The 13,234-nt window shown below is 41.8% G+C and overlaps 1 protein-coding gene across 7 annotated transcripts in view; it reads left to right on the forward strand.

The window, feature by feature from the left end:
- The first annotated feature begins 650 nt into the window (after positions 1 to 650).
- CPVL (carboxypeptidase vitellogenic like) overlaps positions 651 to 13,234 on the forward strand; it is a 100,355-nt gene continuing 87,771 nt past the window's right edge. For 2 of the 7 annotated variants that reach the window (XM_048838471.2, XM_075125769.1), the window contains exons 1-2: positions 683 to 824; positions 5,252 to 5,589. The gene's annotated coding sequence lies outside the window, so the exon portion shown is untranslated. The other 5 variants (XM_048838474.2, XM_048838475.2, XM_048838472.2 and 2 more) reach the window with 5 other exon arrangements.

Consider the following 13,234-nt stretch of genomic DNA (forward strand, 5'->3'; position numbering starts at 1 on the left):
AGTGAAACGTCACAAAATATTTATTTTGTATTTCAGAAGTGCTAGCTCTCAACTGCTGTGAGCTCCTGCTCACATGTATGTCTCTGTAAGCAAAGTGACTAAATTAGAGTGAAACTAATGAAGACGTTTTTATATTTCAAGTTGGGGGAAACGGAAAGGTAAACAGATTAAGTGTTAAAGTAAGCTTGAATTTAATTGTTTTTTCATTTGCAATAATATTGGTCTTATTGTGAGCACAAAGTTGTGGTAAAAAAAAACCACGATATGATTTTTAACTGGTCTTTGAAAATCTACATATTTGCGGACATATCAGCTGTTCAGTTCTTTCCAGTGCGGTTCCTTTAAGAAGTAAAAAGGGGAAGTGACCGGTTCCTGGCAAAGCAGTGCATGGAGAGTTGGCATAATAACTCTTCAACCACCAGGATGAAAACAGATGGGCCTCCATTTTCCTATGGAGTAGCAAAACACAAACATGTTGTGCAGTGCAGAACGGCTCCCCTTGCATTGCACGTTTCCCCCCCTCCCAGCTCCCAAGGCACTCAGCAGAATTACAGCCCCAAATAAAATGGGGGGCAAATACACAGATTCGTTTACAACGTTTGTGACCCTGCCTGTTTGCTATAGGGCCCTGCGGCCCTGCTGCTCCCTGCTGGATGCGACCTGCAAGAGCAGGGGGTAGGTTGGGTCATCTGTTTAAAGCGGGTGCTGGCTGCTACCTTCTTGCCTCCCGTCCCTCAGGGTGTTGCTCGGGCTGTGATTGGCGGAGACTGTCCGCGGGGTGCGTGTGAGCGGGGTTTCTCCCCCGCACAGCCGGGAGGGGACTGGTGAGTGCTGCGGCGGGTAGGAGCGGGGGGCGCTGCCTGGCCTCTTGCCGGCCGGCTCTGCACGCCGGGAAGGGAGCAGCGGCGTTCACCCCCTTCTTGCGGGGGGTTGGATGGTGGATGGATTTGCCGCTCCCGTGAGCATTGCAGGGGCCCGCAGCCTGCCACAGCCGGGGGCTGCTGGAGGGGGTCGGGTTACTGAGCCGGCGAGGGTGCAGCAGGAGCGGCGGAGGCGTGTTGGGGAGAATGCAGCAGCAGGGTGGGCGCCAAAGGGCTGGTGGCGTTGCAGTACTGGGGGGGGGGGTGTGCAGAAGAGGGGGAGTTTGCAGAGAGAGAAGTGGGGAGGGTCTGGGGGAGAGGGGGACAGGCTGGGGAAGGAAGGAAGAAGAAGGCAGCAGGGGGCAGGTAGCTTTGCCTACCAGAGGGATTTCTAGTGACCAGGAGAACTGGAGGAAGGAACTTTGTTTGTGAACAGTCGTGTGAGTCTTACTCTACATGCAACTGAAAGAAGCCAGCAATGTAGCCTATGTACTCCAGTAGCCCGGCATGGGTTAAAGGAGCAGCGTAGAGGGTGAGGCATTGCTTAGGCCAGTAAACCCTGAACCCTGTGTACTCAAGTACATACCCTACAGGGTGCTCTACTCAGCCTTTCCTGTCTACAGCTGTGGTGTGTCCCACTGTCCCCCTGCGGCTGGAGCCTTGCCCTGTGGAAGGAAAAGACTCCAGCAGTGAGGAAAGGCCCCAGTGGCGGGGAAGCAGCTGTCAAAGACTTCTGCCAGCTCCCTGCCATTGGAGCTCTTCCCTGTTGCAGAGAAAGGCTCGCTCTGTGGGGAAAGGTTGGTGCTAAGCTTTTCCCACTCCACTGTCTCCTGCCTTTCAGAGCCTTTCACTGACGTGTAGCGACCCCTGGCAGTGTGGGCACAGCCCGCTTTTCACTGCGGCGAGTGGCTGCGCATACCCTACACGCTGCTGAAGGTGGTGTGTACTGTAGACATAGCCTTATGGTGCCATAGGTGAAAGGATGACCTTGTGACTAAACTCGTGTAGCCAGGCTAAGGAGATCTGTTCCTGACCCTGCCCAGCTACCCTTTGTGACCTTGGGCAAGTCCCTTTGTCTTTTACAGAGTGAGATAGTAAGGATTATTGATTCTTAAACACACAGATTTCTGAGGGCTTTTTTTCTCCATTGCAGCTGGACCATTACTCTTTGAGTAGCAGAGGAAGGGTGGCCTGACATGGCTGGCCTGATGTTAGGTGGTTGCTGAGGTACACAGGCTCTTGGCAGTCTCCTGTTAACTTCAGCAGCTCAGTTGGGGACAAAATGCTGCTACTTACAGAGCTGACTGGGGCATCAGGACAGACCCTGAAATAGACATCCTTTGTGTTCAGGGACATACTCGTCACCATATATTTGTCACAATAAGCTGAGAGTTCCTAGAATTCTGCATAGGAATGCAGAGCTCCTCTGGTCAGCTACTCCAAGATTGAGCCTAAACCCTGCATGAAGATGCAGAATAAGTTACTACTCATGCTGATAGGTGGTTCTTGTTAGCTCTGACCAGGCTAAAAAAGGATCAGCTTGTCTTTATGGGGCAGAGAGGATAGTTGTTCAGAAAGCACTTCAAACAGTTAAAGTGGGGAGGAAGACTTAGGCTGAGGTTTATATTCTGATGCCTGTTCCTTACAATGCCCCTCCTGGAGTTTGGTTTTTAGTATAGACTATATACACTCTCTGTATACACTGTTCAGAGCAAGGGAGGAACTGTACTTCCCACATCAAAAGGCCATTGTAAAGATCAGTATGCACCAATGCCTTGAACATGTATAGGTTTTAAAAGACCTTGTTAAGGATTCCAGCCCCTGTTAGTCTAGGGTGCCTTGACCAACACTGGAGGTCCAGTAGAGAAGTTGCCAGGCTTTTCTGAGCCTTGTGATGATATTTTGACTTCAGCTATTACAGAAGACTGCAGTAGGAGAGATGTGGATGAGGGAAGAGAGCGATTATTCCAGAAGCTCACAGAAGAGAGCACTGTGGGGAGGCAGCCTCAAAATGTGAAGACTATTCCAAACAATCAGATGTTTTTCTGAGTCTCCAACTGTGACACTTTTTGGGGTTACCTGACAGGTCTGGAATGAATCACTACCACCTGCTTACAATGTGAGAGCCTTGTCTGTGCCCACCAGAGGAAACCTTCCCATTTTAATGGGTTGCTGACAACTTGAGTGCTCCAATTTGGGCTCTACGGACCCCTCTGATTTTACCTAAAACCATTTAGAAATCAATAAAAAGAAAAGGAGTACTTGTGGCACCTTAGAGACTAACCAATTTATTTGAGCATAAGCTTTCATGAGCTACAGCTCACTTCATCGGATCCGATGAAGTGAGCTGTAGCTCACAAAAGCTTATGCTCAAATAAATTGGTTAGTCTCTAAGGTGCCACAAGTACTCCTTTTCTTTTTGCGAATACAGACTAACACGGCTGTTACTCTGAAACCTGTTAGAAATCAATGCAATTTGTGTGTAGCTGGAGCCGAAGTTTACTACGTTCCTCCAAAACTCTGAGTGACTTAAATGAAGCAGCTAATTAGTAAACAAGTGGAATGATGTTTGTGGGGCAGGAGAGAGATTTACAGGAAAGAAAAAAAAATTATTTCACAGCCATGAAGGAGTAATTATAAACAGTGTATAAGGACTACTGACCGACCACCAGAGGGCAAACCACTCCTATATTCTCTCTAACATTAGCGTTAGATGCATCGGAATGCCTAATACCTTAGTCATAACTAGAGCTGTGCAAATAACTGACTGATTTGATAGCATTTCCAAAAAGTTTCTGTTTCAGGTTGACCTGAACTGAATGTGGGGTGTGTGGTTTTTTTTTGTTTTTTTTTTTAATTTTCAGCTAATTGAAAAGTTAGAAGAAAATTTGTTTCAGCTTAAACAAAACATTTTGCTTGACAAATGAAATGTTTCTTTTTGATTTTTGGCTATTTAAAACTGTTTTTTAGGATAAAAGCACAATGCTCTATTCACAAAAGGCTTAGGCACCTCTGGCATGCACAAAACCAAGGTAGGAGTGCCATCTGGTATGTGGGAGAATCCAGTGTGAATCCCTGCCCAGGAGCAAGAGTTTGGATCCAGGTTTCTCCTCTTTCTGGTGAGGCCATATGGCTCTTGGTCTTTCCTGTTGAAGTTGTTCCACTTGTGTAAATATTTATCGGACCAGGGACTGGAACCTGGGTGTCCTGGCAGTGGGTCCCCTAACCACCAGGCTATAAAGACATTCTCTTTCACACACCCTTCCTCACCCACAATGAACTTCAACAGGAGAGACTGAGAAAGACCCACCCCCAGAACACTCTATAGCCAAGTGATAAGGACACTCACCTGGGATGAGAAGGGAGAAAACCTAGATTCCAGTCCTCACTCCAGAGCGGATTTCAAATCTGGGTCTCCAACATCCCAGGTTACTGAGTTCCCTAACTACAGTGTGGGGGGCACCACTATTATCACCTCCTCCTTGGTATTGTGAATCTAGCCCAAAAAAATGGTTCAGTTAAAATGAACTCCCAGTTAGACATTTCCTACATTTTTTTCCCTTTTGCTTTGAAATAATCGAAATTGACATGCATTTGTGAAATGTTTCAATCAATGCACTTTTCAGCGAAAAAAAATTTTGGCTGAAATTTTTTCCCCAGCACTAGTCATAACCTCTCTCCTTCATATATGTATGACCTTTGCATGAGTTCAAAGAAATTTAACTGTGTGAAAAGCTTGAATGGGTAATAAGCCATTTTGGTGCCAGAGGGACAGAAAGAAATTGTGATAAACATTTTATTAATGATCTTAATTTTAAAAAGTGTATGAATTTCTTAACGTTTTTCCATTTAAAAAAAAAAACAAAAAACATCCTGCATATTTAGCCTTCAGAGTAAATGTAACATTGAGGCCAAACCAATTGTATCTAGTCAAAGTTATAGGGGTGTGTACCTAAATATAAAACCTATAATGGAACCTTATTGCAAACTTATGTATAGATTCGCTATTGTGCCTCAGTATTATGTACTCCACTAAGAGTAATTGTCAGATACACAACATTTAGAGATGAACGTGAATGTAGCCAATTGTGATCAAAGCATCATTATGAAGTCCTATATCTGCTGAGACAAGTGGCCAGTGACCTGATCTTTCCACAAAGATACGGTGACATGAAGCGTTGTGCCAACATTCCTGGCTGATGTGGCAATGACATTCCTCTGTCGTGATGTTTTATTACTATACCAATGTTGCAGCCAAATGTTTCTTAAGGAGAAAAATCCAGAATTTGATGTAAAAAGGTCATTTAAAACTATCTGAAGAAGAATCTATCTAGCTATTTTAAAGAAAAAAATAAAACAAATGTTTGGTTGATGAACTTTTTCTTGTTCAGGAGTTTAGAGAAGCATCTGATCTAGAAGGTCTTCCTCCTTGAGACAGAGAGCATCTGAGAAGCTTATGAACCTACTGGATTGCAGGCCTGCCAGCAGCTGAAGCCCATTCCATCGGAGTTATTGCTGTTCTGTGGGCGTAAGTATTCTCTGTGGAACTGTGCCAGCAGCTTATCTGGTTATTGCTTAACCAGTTTCCTTGCAATTATTGCTGTACTATGAAGAAAAGTTTTGAAGGCTGTGATTAACAAGTAGCTCCACCCGGTTTTTGTGGGAACTGTGAATAAATTCCTACTTGTTGGTGCTTGTAAAGCAAGAATTGGAGTAATCATTTTAACAGGTAAGAACTTATTTTTAATATCCTTCATTGTCAGTTTTGGGTGAGCTATTTATATGCTGTGCACTTAACCCAAGACTAACCAGGAAGTGTTGAAATATATCACTCATTCTTTTTAATGATTTTTATGAATAATGCAGCTGAAGATAAAAATCTCAGTGGTGTGGTTCTATCTATTCATGAATTTTTGGCTGCTGTGACTGAGTAACTTATTCAACAACATTTTTTGGCTCCATGTGTGTTTTGATATTTGCTACTAAGAGCGATTTATTTCACTACTTGCTAAAGGGGTCATGAGTCTTTGCCAAACAAAATGGGAATGCTGTACCATTCTGAAGTATTGTACAGAAACAGATTCCTTTGTTAACTTGTAATGGTTTAAAATAATTCTACTCTGCAAATTTAGCTTCACTGCAATTGAGATGCACGTGGACTGTCATGCTAAAGCTGTTTCACAGAGCAAAGGACTATGTCTAGGAATGTTTTGCAATAGAGGACTTTATAATATATTCACCCTTTTCCATTGCAATTAATCTAGAGTAACATTTGTGTCCATCACATTTACTTAATTTATAACCAAATCCAGGTTTTTTTAAACTCTGGACTCCAAAGGTCAATGATGTACAATAGAGAAACCGTTTGAGACTTGTTTAAGAATTAGATTGAGCATCAAGCATGATCTAGTTATCATGCATACATTGAAACATGGCATTTTGGCTGTCTGCTTGTATTAGTGGTAGTGTAGTAACACTTTCCTAGCCTGCCCAGAAGTAAAAAAAACAACATGTGTATATTTAGTACACTCAATCTCAAAGTGAAAGGCTTTCAAATTAAATGACACTCCAGTTCTTTAAACTTTTTTTTTTCTTTTAGTATTTATTGAAAACATGCACTGTTCATATTTGGTTTCTTACTATAACTGCTTTAGTGTATTACATAATCCTGGGGTAAATAGTAAGGACTTCCATCAGTCTCAATGCACTCCAAACATTCAGCTTTTCTTTAACTATTTATATAGGAAGTTTTAACAAGTTTACAAATCCTTGTCATGTAAATATCAGAAACAAAACTCTCATTACAACAGGTCTCTTTTGTTTAAAGAGACATTACACAGAAATACAGTCATCAGATCTTTGTATTTAACAGTGTCTTATGATATTACAGAATGAGCATTATTACAACACCTTTGTTAAGTGAAATCTCTATACACACATACTTAACAGGCCAGATATGGCTATCAGATGTTAATATTAAGAAAAAAAATTGGACAGGCATGCTGGTGGGTTTTTTGTTGTTGTTGTTGTTTGTTTTTTTTTGGCAGATGAACGTACTTTTTCTGAGTATTGAATAAAAGGTAACCAAATGTCTAAGCATCTATCTGTCCTCTGTTTTGCTGGTACGTAACTGATGTCTTAATCTTTCTGTAACTACAACTTTTTTTTTTTTTTTTTTGAACCAATAGCCAAGCAGCTACTAGCAGATGAGAGATTAATTCATTTTCTTTTGCATGATCATTTTCACTAGGAAGCCCCAGGAGGATTATCAAAGGGTCGTTTGGTAATAAATATCCAACAATTTATGCTTTTGCTTACGGATTGCTTCCCAATATTCTGTTGTGGCTGGACATGTCCACTATATATGCATAAAATCTTCTTTCACCACAATTTCTTAAACATTTTTCCACATTCAATATCTCTCTCTTTTTTTTTAATCTGTCTGGTGTGAGGTACCATTGAACCGGTATCTTAAAGAATTTTTCTTTTATTGTACTACAGACTGAGGTTGCTGGTCCTCTTTTCCAGATCAATCCCCATTCTTATCGTGTAATTTTTGTATCTGCATCCTTTTCCCAGTGTATGATATAGAGACACTTTTTGGGGGGCGGGGGGAGGAAAGCTGTCTGCAAAGATTCATATAAATGAGTTTTGTTTCCTAATTGTCCAGATGCGATCACTTCTTCTGATTTTAGCTTTCTGTGCAAAAGAGGTTTCTAGAAAGTTGAGAGAGACAGTGCCTGATTTGAAAGTACTGGTACGATGGGAGAGTGGGCCAGTTCAAATTAGTTTTGATCTCTAAATAAGTTAGAAAAGTTTCTTTACTCAATAGCTGGCCAACTGTGTGTATTCCATGGGTCTCCCCATCTTTGAAGATCTCTGGTTTGTGGTTTTGGTTAAAATCTGGATTATTTGCAATGGGTGTCATTGGTGAACTAAACAATCAGCTTTAACATGAGGTAGGTAGTTTATCTTTACAGATTAGGAAAGAGAACTATGGGGTAAATGAATTACTTATGGTCATCCAGAAAGTGTGTGATGCAGCTTTGACTAGAGCCCATACTGCTGCCGCCTCCTAGTCATGTGCCACAAAACCATTCTTCCCTTAAATGATTAATAGTGTGTTTGCCCCAGTGAACATCCATGATGGGAGTTTGAATTCTTTATCGCCTCTGAGAAGTAACTTGGAGATTGCTTTAAAGTGCTATAAAACTCCAAAGTTGTGGGTTATATTGTATTCCAGTTCAGTTTTATAAACTGAACTCTATAATTTAGAACTCTGCCTGTAAATGAACAGAACAGCATTAAAGCAGTGGTCATAAATTGATTCCAGTGGAACATGTTTCTCCATTTTTTTCATTGTGAAGTATCCATTCTGAGCAGATTTTTCACTAGAAGGTTAAATAATGAATATCCATTTACATGATAAACCAAAGGCTGTTTTATCCAGATTGTGGCTGGGAAGGTAGTATAAAATCTCAAGATCTCTAAATCAATTGCTTGCAAGAATTCTGCAGTTGCTTTCAGTTATTCACTGAAGCGTGATTTTAGTGTTAATGAAAAGTGCTAGACTGACTTAGTGGTAGCTCTAATTTGAGACATTGTCCAGCTCAGAAAAATGAAAGTGAATCAGTCACCCCAGTTCTATGCCACTTGCCTTCAAGACACTCCTCTTTAATTCCGACTGCTATATATCTACATTCCTCTACTGTATCTCATTCAAATCACTACACCTTACCCAGATTTCTCTCCTGACCCCTCTCTCTGCCCACTTCTGACTTGTGAGAGTCCTTTGACATTTATGCTGTACAACTGGAACTTCCTCATTCTCTACTTCCTCACAGAATTTATAAAGATCCACCTATTCCACTCTGTTGATAATGAACTTGCCATTCTCTGTCTATATACAGTAATAAGTAGAACCACCTTGTGCTTTTAAGAAGTGGAATATGGACTCTGTTAATTGTTTGGTATAGTTCTCCTATTCATGACAGAGCACCATGCACCCTTGCAGCACTTAATGTGTGTCATTCTTAGCTTCAGACTTAATGGTGTAGAACTTCTGTCATCAAGAAGAAAAAAGGCCTATATAGGGCAACTGCATCAGTTTCCTATATTGTGGTTTATTTTCCAGCAAGGGCTCCAAAGCAGCAATAGCATTTCAAGGAAGGCACCTGCACTTCATTGAATATCCACAGCAAAGGAACTGAAAGGCACTTCTGAAACTCAATTAATTGATCCTCCTAAAATGCTGACCTAGCGACACCATTGCTGAGATTTAGAAACTGAAGTCCTCTTTATTCCAAGAACATGAATAGCAGCAGTGCAAGCATCTCAACCCTGTTTTGCAGAGACCACTTCTGTAGTTAAGAAGGAGCACTTAGGTTGAAAATATTGGGGGATGAGGATGATTTTTCAAAAAAGCCTTATTGAGCTGAGAGTAATGTCAAATCAGAGCGAAGGGAGGAATAATGGATTAGCTTTCCTTTCCTCATAAACCTGCCTGCCTCTGTAGGTACAATTGGGCTGGCATTGCAGCATATTCATACAGAAATAAGGTGGTTGGGGGGAAGAGGCAGAAAATAACTACAGAATTGACTCTTCTGCACTACTTAAAATCCTAGATGTAGTTTGTGGGATTGGAGTGGTAGGTGAGGAGGTTGATTCCATAGATCCACTGCTGGGGAAAAAGTGTTAAAATTCCTAGGGTCAGATTCTGCCACTCGGTCATAGTGAGTAGCATCTTGCTCTGCAAACAGCTCCTTGCAGTCAGTCAGTGGGACTGCACATGTAGTAATGCAACAGCAGTTCTATGCATTGTAAAAGTGGCAAAATCTTGGTCCTTAGCTGGGAAGTATATCTAGAGCCAAAAGGAAAACCTTTTTCGTTCAATTAAATTATAAAGTACAAAATTTACTTTTTTATCCCAAGGTGCAAAAACGGACACTGATCATGGGAAAACTGACCTTCTTGCCGATTTCTGACATGACTTCTCTGGAAGCAGCACCTCCATCCTGCCAGATGGAGGATGCTGACTCTTTTTCTCCTGTTTTTCCTAAACCCTGTTGTCTCTTTGTCCTCCATCTTCATTCACTCCATTTCCCATTGCGACGACATGACTTCATTCTTCTAAATTTGTGGCTTCTTTTTGCAAACCAGGAGGATACACTATTATACACAATTATTTAAGCAATTATGTAGTTTAATATACATTTATTCAGATTCTTTTTACATTTATTATGTTAGAAAATGGTGCATGATGAATTTCTTTGATTGTTTAACTTGTAATTTGTGTAAACTTTATTTGGATGGAAATTCAAAGTCAGTCAAAAATGCACAAACAGAATTCAAATATTTATTAATAAAAGTATCTTAAATATGCTGCATACATAAACTTTTTTTTCTTATCAAAACATGTTTTTCTTTTAAAACTGGTTTATTAAAATAAGGAAAGTATGATCTGTAGTTTAGTGAATTGAACTGATTGTTTCTGGTCAATCTGTCCATCTTTCTTAGTTTTTTATTATAGATAGGAAGAGGAAAACAAGCTTTCCTGCTTTTCAACTTCCAGTTGTCTCTTAACTTTGAATGAACTAGTCACTGAACTGAGTTAGTTGAATAAACTGAAATGAAGAAAATGTTTTCTGTACCTGCAGAAGAGGCTACTGCTGTCAAAAGCTGGTTTAGCACCTGAACGAATTCTACTTCCAGGTGCTAAGCCAGTGATTGCCGCCGGTTCAGTGATTTGCCCTTCTTTAAAACTTGGCAGCAAACATACTGATTAATATTTTTGTACTTGATTAAAATGTTGTTAATAGATTAAAAGACACTTAGACCTCAACATAAACTGTCAATTTCAAATTTAATTTTAAATAGGTTTTTTGAAGTGTACTTAATTTAAATGAAAAATTCCAGTTTTAATAAAAAATCTGATTTAAAAAATAAATTGTTTTGTTTTCCCCCTTGCCTTGCCCTGAGCCTTTTCTTCTCTAGACTACATGTTCCAGTTCTTTCAATCTTTTCTCATAGGTCTTGTTTTCTAAACTTCTTATCATTTTTGTTACCGTCCTCTGAACTTTCTCCAATTTGTTCACATCTTTCTTAAAGTATGATGCCCAAAACTGGACACAGTACTCCAGCTGAGCCTCACCAGTGCTGAATAGAGTGGAAAAATATGACTCTTGTTAATACATCTGAGTGACATTTGCCTTTTTTGCAACAGCATCACACCGTTGTCTCATTCAATTAGTGGTTTCTATAGCCCACCAGATTTATTTATTTATTTTATTTTTGTAGTACAGCTGCCTAGTCTGCAATTTCAGATTTTGTATTTGTGTATTTGATTTTTTTTCCTTCCTAAGTGTAGTAGTTCAGTACTTTGCACTTGTCTGGATTAAATTTCGTCTTCTTGATAACAGAGAATTCCTCTGAAATCATCAAGATAATTTTGAATTCTACTCCCGTCCTCCATGTTTAGAAAATGTGTTGGCTATTGTATTAATTAACATGTTGAAAACACTATGTAACATCCAGTATACTCAGGTGGTAGTAGTATAGTAACTTATTAGCTGTCATGTTTGGTAGACAAACCTCATTTTCCCAGTGTAGAAAAGATGTCTGAGTCTTCAAACAGCCTGAAACAATAGCTATAACAGGGGTGGGCAAACCTGAGGGCTGCATCTGGGTATGGAAATTGTATGGCAGGTCATGAATGCCTGATGGGAAAGGGGGACTCTATGGGGTGTAGTATGGGGGTGGGGGGCTCTATAAGGAATATCACTGAGGAGGGGCTTATGGGGGGGGCTCTACAGGGGGAGGTACTGGGGACTCCTAGGTGCCCTGCCGGCGGTGACACCAAGGTGGCCGTACCAGGCACCGCCACAGGCTGAGGCACCCTAGCTGGGACGGGTGTAGCCCCTGGGTGGTTTCGAGGGTGGGGCCATAGAAGACCAGGAGGGGATTGGGTGGGCTGCTGTGTAGGGGTGGGATTCCGATCCCGGAAACAGCGCAGTGAAGTCGCACCTGCATAGTGTGGCGCTGTGTGCCGGCAGATGGTGCTCATCGAGGGAATTGTGAGTCGGGGGCGGGGGAGCACCGGGCGGGTGGAGCGGGAGCTCGAGGGTCGGATAAAATACTTGCAGTGAATTGCTCTGCTTTGAAGAATTTGGCCTATAATAAATTTGTTCCATCAAAGTAACTCAACATACTTCTAGATGGATTTGTCACTGAAAAGCTAATCTTTTTACTGAACACTTTAATTTTCTTAAACACATTTGAAAAGAACATCAGTTTATAAAGAGCTGGAATTAGGTTAGCTACTTAAACATCAATCTGAGCTGTTACCTCATCTTTATTTTTGACATTACTAGCTTCCTACAGTGATGTTAAAGTAGCCGATTTGGATCCTAGAAACTACTTGTCTCATGTATTCTGTTGTCCCAAGGTAGCACTTACTTAGACTCCTCTGTCTAAAACAGCTTGCTGGTTGTTGATATAAATCCACACCACACACATGCAAATAGTTAAAAGATAATGGCAAAGGTCTCATATGGAGATGGCAAAGTCCTCCTATATTGCTTTTTGTAGTAGCCCAATAGACTAGGGTTACCTCCTTTCTAATTACTGGTAACTGGATTCCCGAAGCCCCACACCCTGTCCTGCCTCTTCCTCAGCCCTGCCCCTGCTCCACCGCTTCCCCAAGACCTTGTCCACGTCTCTTGCTTCTCCCCCGGGCCACCTTGCAAGTAGGAGGTAGCCCTGTCTGAGCAGGGGCTGGCATGGGTTAATGACCTGGCATCTCCCCATGCCCTGTGGTAACTGGGCTTTTTGCTTCCAGTGCCATTTAGGGTTGCCAGGTCCCCAAAACCAGACACCCGGCAACCCTAAAAGGCAACCTAAACACAGAAGCCAAAAAACAGACCCGTCTGGGTAAAACCTGGACAGGTGGCAACCCTACAGTAGACTAGCAGTGGATTGCTAAATGGACTGATAGGGTGTATAGACCTCACACTGGTGATGCCCTGGGTGCAGGGCTAGTTCCAGACCTGTCAGTCATGTGTGGGAGGAGAAGGCCTTTAAAAGGGAAGAAACGCCAGTCAGCTGGGGGGGGAAGGAGCAGAAGTGCCTTTCTGGGGAGACACCTGGAGCCTAGAGTTGGGAGCCCTTCACTCCAACCCTACAGAGAGTGCAGAGAACTCCCAGGGTAAGCTAGAGAGATTTATGAAGGCCTGCAAAGGACCAGGGGCCCTTACAAGTTGCAAGGAGCTGGGGCCTGGGCTGAAGACACCCAGTGTAAATAACTGGGTGTAATCAGATTCCCCACCTGGGTGAGAAACCCCAGGGGGCCCTTTTATGGCACTATTTGCATGAGTAAG

The sequence above is a fragment of the Caretta caretta genome, chromosome 2, assembly GCF_965140235.1.
Source record: "Caretta caretta isolate rCarCar2 chromosome 2, rCarCar1.hap1, whole genome shotgun sequence".
Lineage (NCBI taxonomy): Eukaryota > Metazoa > Chordata > Testudines > Cheloniidae > Caretta > Caretta caretta.